The sequence below is a fragment of the Oncorhynchus keta genome, chromosome 27 (assembly GCF_023373465.1).
Source record: "Oncorhynchus keta strain PuntledgeMale-10-30-2019 chromosome 27, Oket_V2, whole genome shotgun sequence".
NCBI lineage: Eukaryota > Metazoa > Chordata > Actinopteri > Salmoniformes > Salmonidae > Oncorhynchus > Oncorhynchus keta.
The window spans coordinates 32,256,916-32,262,915 of NC_068447.1; the positions used below are offsets into that span (position 1 = coordinate 32,256,916).

The following is a 6,000-nucleotide window of genomic DNA, read 5'->3' on the forward strand; positions in this document are numbered from 1 at the left end:
CACACACACACACACACACACACACACACACACACTCCCCTATCGTCACTGACCAACTATTCCCTTTCTACACAGCTGAAAGTTGAAATCCCTCTTCCTCATGTTACGGTGTAATTACAAAGGAATGATGTGAACACTGTAATGGCTGATGCATGCAGGGATGATCATTTCCAACAGAATACCTAATAAGAATGATCTGCATCAAACCAGGTACTCAGCAAGTACTCAAAAGATCACAACAAGGGTCTAATACATATTCAGCTATTCTGCTTCCAGAAATGCCTCCCTGTACAGTAGAACGTCTTAGTATAATAATAATCAATCAGAGTTGTGTTGCCCTTTGACTGGTTGCCAGGGGCGAGCAGCAGCGATTACTGGCTGAATGTGCTGCTGTGTTTGTCCTTACAGTGCAGAAGTCAGCCTGATCTCCACAGTGTGTTCTGTCCCACTGGAGTTCTGCCTGCCTGATAACATAACCACAGACTGCTAGACCCTGGGCAGACCCTGCTGCATTTAGCTAACGTACTGCAGCGGAGCTACATGCCTTTATTTTAAGGTGGGGGGGGGGCTAACTCACTAAAACAAATGGTCCTTGGATAATAACAACAGCTGCCCCCCCTCCCCTCTACCTTAGTGGGTATATTGATGTGAGGTTTGCCCCCCCTCCCCTCTACCTTAGTGGGTATATTGATGTGAGGTTCAGGGAGCGTGACCTCCCCGTCCCCTCGTATTTCAGGCTCTAATGATGTACCCAGGCCGCGTGCCAGGTCAGCCTGATTAATAGCCCGCCTTGTCTCTAGCTCTCTCCCTTTCTGCCTGGGCACTGGGGAGGATATTACCTGACTGGGCCTGACCATACCACAATACTACCACCTCTTTCAGAGAGGGCTGGAGAGGAGAGGAGGGGAGGGGTGGATAGGGGGTGGAGAGGAGAGGAGGGGAGGGGGGGTGGAGAGGGGGGTGGAGAGGAGGGTGGGGTGGAGAAGAAGGGGTGGAGAGGAGGAGGAGGGTGGAGAGGAGGGAGGGGTGGAGAGGAGGGAGTGGTGGAGAGGTGGGGTGGAGAGAAGGGTAGGGGAGGGGTGGAGAGGATGAGTACAGAGGAGAGGGGTGGAGGGGAGGGGTGGAGAGGATGAGTAGAGAGGAGGGGAGGGGTGGAGAGGAGGGGAGGGGATGAGTAGAGAGGAGAGTAATGGAGAAGAAAGGAGAGGAAGGTAGAGAAGAGGATAGGAAAGAAGATGAGGGGAAAGGAGATGAGGGGAGGAGGGGAAAGGAAATGAGGGAAGGAGAGGAAAAGAGATGAGGGGAAGAGATGAGGGGAGGAGGGGAAAGGAGATGAGGGGAGGAGATGAGGGGAGGCGGGGAAAGGAGATGAGGGGAGGAGATGAGGGGAGGAGGGGAAAGGAGATGAGGGAAAGGAGATGAAGGGAGGGTGAGAGAGCACACGCCTCAGCTCCAAAGGCCCTCTGACACCAGTCAGGCAGCTCCTACTTTTAGGAAGTGCCCTGCCCTGTAGCTTGGAACACAGCACATTGACGTGATTTGGGTGAAATGGTAGAGGACACAGAGCCAGACCAGCAGGCAACTTTATGGTCTTTAACTCCAGTCTCCCCAACACCTGCTATAGTGCTGTATTATCCAGAGGAGCTCCACAGTCAAGGGTCATCCAGTAGAATGTTCTGGAGCAGGAAGGGAGAGGGGAATGTTGAAGTGGCTAGCAGGCCTGGGATTCATGGGCATGAGGCTTATTCCCTCCCATCAAGATTCTCCCTACAGGACACGTCTCATTACAGAGCCAGTGAGACAAAGCTGATAATACCAAGGACACTGCATCCTCTCTCTCTCCTTCTCTTCTCTCTCTCTCTTCTCTCACTCTCACTTCCAGGGAGGCTGCCAAAATGTGATCAGAACATTCACTTCAGGAGAGGAAGAGGGAGGGGAAGGGGCGGGACGGAGGGGGGACTGATGCTGTGTCCTATAACTTTAATGAATGGGAATCAGCAGGCAAGGTTACGGCAGAGGGAACAAACAGGAAGCTGAAGGCACCTCTTTCCTCTCCCCTGATTCATACTGTACTGTACTGTACTGCACTCTCTGCACTACCCTAGACTAACCTCTCTCCCTGTCGCCAGGTAGAATATTCTACGTCCAGCATAAGGTATTTCCCAGAAGGAATATAGAACATCTTGCCCTCCCCCTCTACTTTTACTTAAGAGGGACCCCTATGGTTAACAATTAGCCCAAGCCATAATTGAGTATAATGCATGTGCAATGATGGGAATAACTGGCCTGCCTCCATACATTTACTATACAACTGTAACGCAAAGATACACGTATCTCTCAGTTCAGTATCCTGTAAGAGGTCTGAGCGCAGGTCTCCTAGGCACACACACACACACACACACGCACAAACACACACACACACACACACACACACACACACACACACACACACACACACACACACACACACACACACACACACACACACACACACACACACACACACACACACACACACACACACACACACACACACACACACACACACACACACACACAGCCAGGGCCGTGCTGAGAGAGGGGAGCGCTCCACAGATTACTCAAACAATAGCCTCTTGAACAAGAGCCAGGAGTTTTGCGAGAGGGAGAGTGGATAAATTCACTGCATTCAAGTCGGTCTCGTCTCATAAAGGTGTCAAGAGATATGGAGTGTAGGGGGGCAGTGAGTAAGACAAAAACTAATTCAATCTCTCCCCGGGCTGGAGGCTTTAAACGCGGCAGCCACACTTATTGCTGTTGTCATACAGTACATACCACTCACAGTAGATACCATGTTACTGGTGCTCAATCACAAGGACAGGTCACAGCATTACACTTCTCTACTGCTACAACCATCTACCTCCACCGCTCCACTTCAATACCTGATGATCAACCTGACATCCTTTTCACCTGGAGGTGAAACGCGCACACACACACACACACACGCGTTTGTTTTACTATCCTAGTGGGGACCAAACAATTGATTCCCATTTAAAATCATATTTTCCCTAACCTTTAACCTAACCATAACCCTGACCCTAACCCTAACCTTTAACCTAACCCCTAAGCCTAAAATAGCCTTTTTCCTTGTAGGGACTTCTGATAGTAAAATCAAAACACACACACACACACACACACACACACACACACACACACACACACACACACACACACACACACACACACACACACACAGAACCAGGGCTGTACTGACTCGCCTAGTTAAATAAAGGTTAAATAAATACAAATACAAACAATTACCAGAGAGCAGAGAACAACAGACTATACAGGATTAAGTCAACATGGAACAGTCTGCACTACTGAGTCCTCACATCTACTGGAAGTACAGTTGTGTAATACATGGCAGGTGTTCCTCAGGTACAACCCTCCTCAATCTGTAATATTGGAGTGGGAGGGAGAGAGGGTGAGTGGGAGAGAGGGAGGGACGGAGGGTGGGAGGGAGAGAGGGAGGATCAGGAGAGTGGTAGGGAGGGAGGGAGAGTGGGAGAGCGGGAGAGAGAGAGGGAGGGAGAGAGGGAGAGTGGGAGAGAGGGAGGGACAGAGGGTGGGAGGGAGAGAGGGAGGATCAGGAGAGTGGTAGGGTGGGAGGGAGAGTGGGAGAGCGGGAGAGAGAGAGGGAGGGACGGAGGGTGGGAGGGAGAGAGGGAGGATCAGGAGAGTGGTAGGGTGGGAGGGAGAGTGGGAGAGAGGGAGGGACAGAGGGTGGGAGGGAGAGAGGGAGGATCAGGAGAGTGGTAGGGTGGGAGGGAGAGTGGGAGAGTGGGAGAGCGGGAGGGACGGAGGGTGGGAGGGAGAGAGGGAGGATCAGGAGAGTGGTAGGGTGGGAGGGAGAGTGGGAGAGAGGGAGGGACGGAGGGTGGGAGGGAGAGAGGGAGGATCAGGAGAGTGGTAGGGGGGGAGGGAGAGTGGGAGAGAGGGAGGGACGGAGGGAGGGAGGGAGAGAGGGAGGATCAGGAGAGTGATAGGGTGGGTGGGAGAGTGGGAGAGAGGGAGGGACGGAGGGTGGGAGGGAGAGAGGGAGGATCAGGAGAGTGGTAGGGTGGGAGGGAGAGTGGGAGAGCGGGAGAGAGAGAGGGAGGGAGGGAGTGTGGGAGGGCGGGAGAGAGAGGGGGGGGAGGGACAGAGGGTGGGTGGGTGGGATGGAGGGGAGAGGGAGGGAGGGAGGGAGGGAGGGTGGGAGGGAGAGAGGGAGGATCAGGAGAGTGGTAGGGTGGGAGGGAGAGTGGGAGAGCGGGAGAGAGAGAGGAGGGAGGGAGTGTGGGAGGGCGGGAGAGAGAGAGGGAGGAGGGACGGAGGGTGGGTGGGAGAGAGGGAGGATCAGGAGAGTGGTCGGGTGGGAGGGAGAGTGGGAGAGCGGGAGAGAGAGAGGGAGGGAGGGAGTGTGGGAGGGTGGGAGAGAGAGAGGGAGGGAGTGTGGGAGGGCGGGAGAGAGAGAGGGAGGGAGGGACGGAGGGTGGGTGGGATGGAGGGAGAGAGGGAGGGCGGGAGGATCAGGAGAGTGGTAGGGAGGGAGGGTTAGGCTACTCCTCCCTGTCCTCCTCCTCTTCCTCCTCTCTCTGTGAACTGTAGCTGATTGGAGGTGGAGGGGAAGTGAGGGATTAGATAATAAAATGAAAACAGAGCGGAGCATGAATGAAGTTCTCCCCCCCTGCTGTGCTGACTGTATTGTGTGCTGTAAACTATGGGGCTGCTGCTGGTCTCCACATGAGTCAGGATTAAGGTCAGGGTGAGTTCACCAGCAGGTCCACCTTGGCTGCTCACAAGCCAACCAAACACCACCACAGCCTCAGACAAAGGTCCTGTCTAATGCAACTCCAGATCATCTCGGCTGTCAGCTCGTGACATATCCAAATTAGAGGACTGTGAGAGAGAGAGGAAGGGATCCAACCATGCACAGGCTATAACAAAGCAGTAGTCAAGTGTCCCTTCTCCACATTGGATCTTTATCCAGAGTCAAAGGGCAGGTTCATTCCACTGCTGGCATCTTCTATTAGATTAGACTCTGTGAGCGGAGCAGAGGAAGGGGGTATTCTGACAGTACAGAATACAGGAAGCCAGCGGTGTGGTCGCCATGCAACACAACACCAGGCAGGAAATACCTGCAGAGATTAAGACAAGTGAATGACAGGTGCTTTGTCATGAGATCCATCCCTGTCGCCTCCCTCTCCTCTCCTTCCTTCCTTCCTTCCTTCCTTCCTTCCTTCCTTCCTTCCTTCCTTCCTTCCTTCCTTCCTTCCTTCCTTCCTTCCTCCATCCCTGCAGCCTCCCTCCCTCCATCCCTGCAGCCTCCCTATGTTCCCTCCCTGCAGCCTCCTCCCTATCCCTCCCTCCCCCCTCCCTCCCTCCCTCCCTCCCTCCCTCCCTCCCTCCCTCCCTCCCTCCCTATGTCCCCCTCCCTGCAGTCTCCCTCCCTCTCTATGTCCCCCCACCCTGCCTGTCCTGTGTCCATGCCAGACACTACAGCGGTAGCCAGTGACCCTTCAAATCCCAAATCCAAATCCCTGGCTTGGAGTGGACACAGTGAGACATTTGGCTAATGAAATCAAACAGGGGCACTTCCCAGATGAGACTGGAACCAATTTCATTATGCCCCCTGCGCTGTGCTATGGGCTGCCCTCCTGCGCTTCCTGCCTCACCATCAACATGTTGGGCTGGGGTGATGATGAGGATCCATACCAAGGCTGGGCTCAAGTGTAATAGTTGATATTATGTCACTTTTAGCCCCCTGTTCTGACTATTTTCATCTTTGCATGTACAGAAAAAAACACGGTATCAATGTGATCATTTAAATATACCTCGCAAAGCATCAACAAAGCTCGCTTAAAAATCTCCGCTCAACGCCCCCGAAGCCTACTCAATGTTTGTCAAACTATTAAGACAACTGTTAAATTCAATGAGCCAAAACCATCAAACATTATATATGGTTATTAAAGTGATCAA

At 53.1% G+C, this 6,000-nt stretch overlaps 1 protein-coding gene across 1 annotated transcript in view; it reads right to left on the bottom strand.

Moving 5' to 3' along the window:
* The window catches only part of LOC118360306 (plexin-A1-like), a 370,554-nt gene that overhangs the window by 180,627 nt on the left and 183,927 nt on the right, over positions 1 to 6,000 (bottom strand). The gene's annotated exons all lie outside the window — the stretch shown is intronic.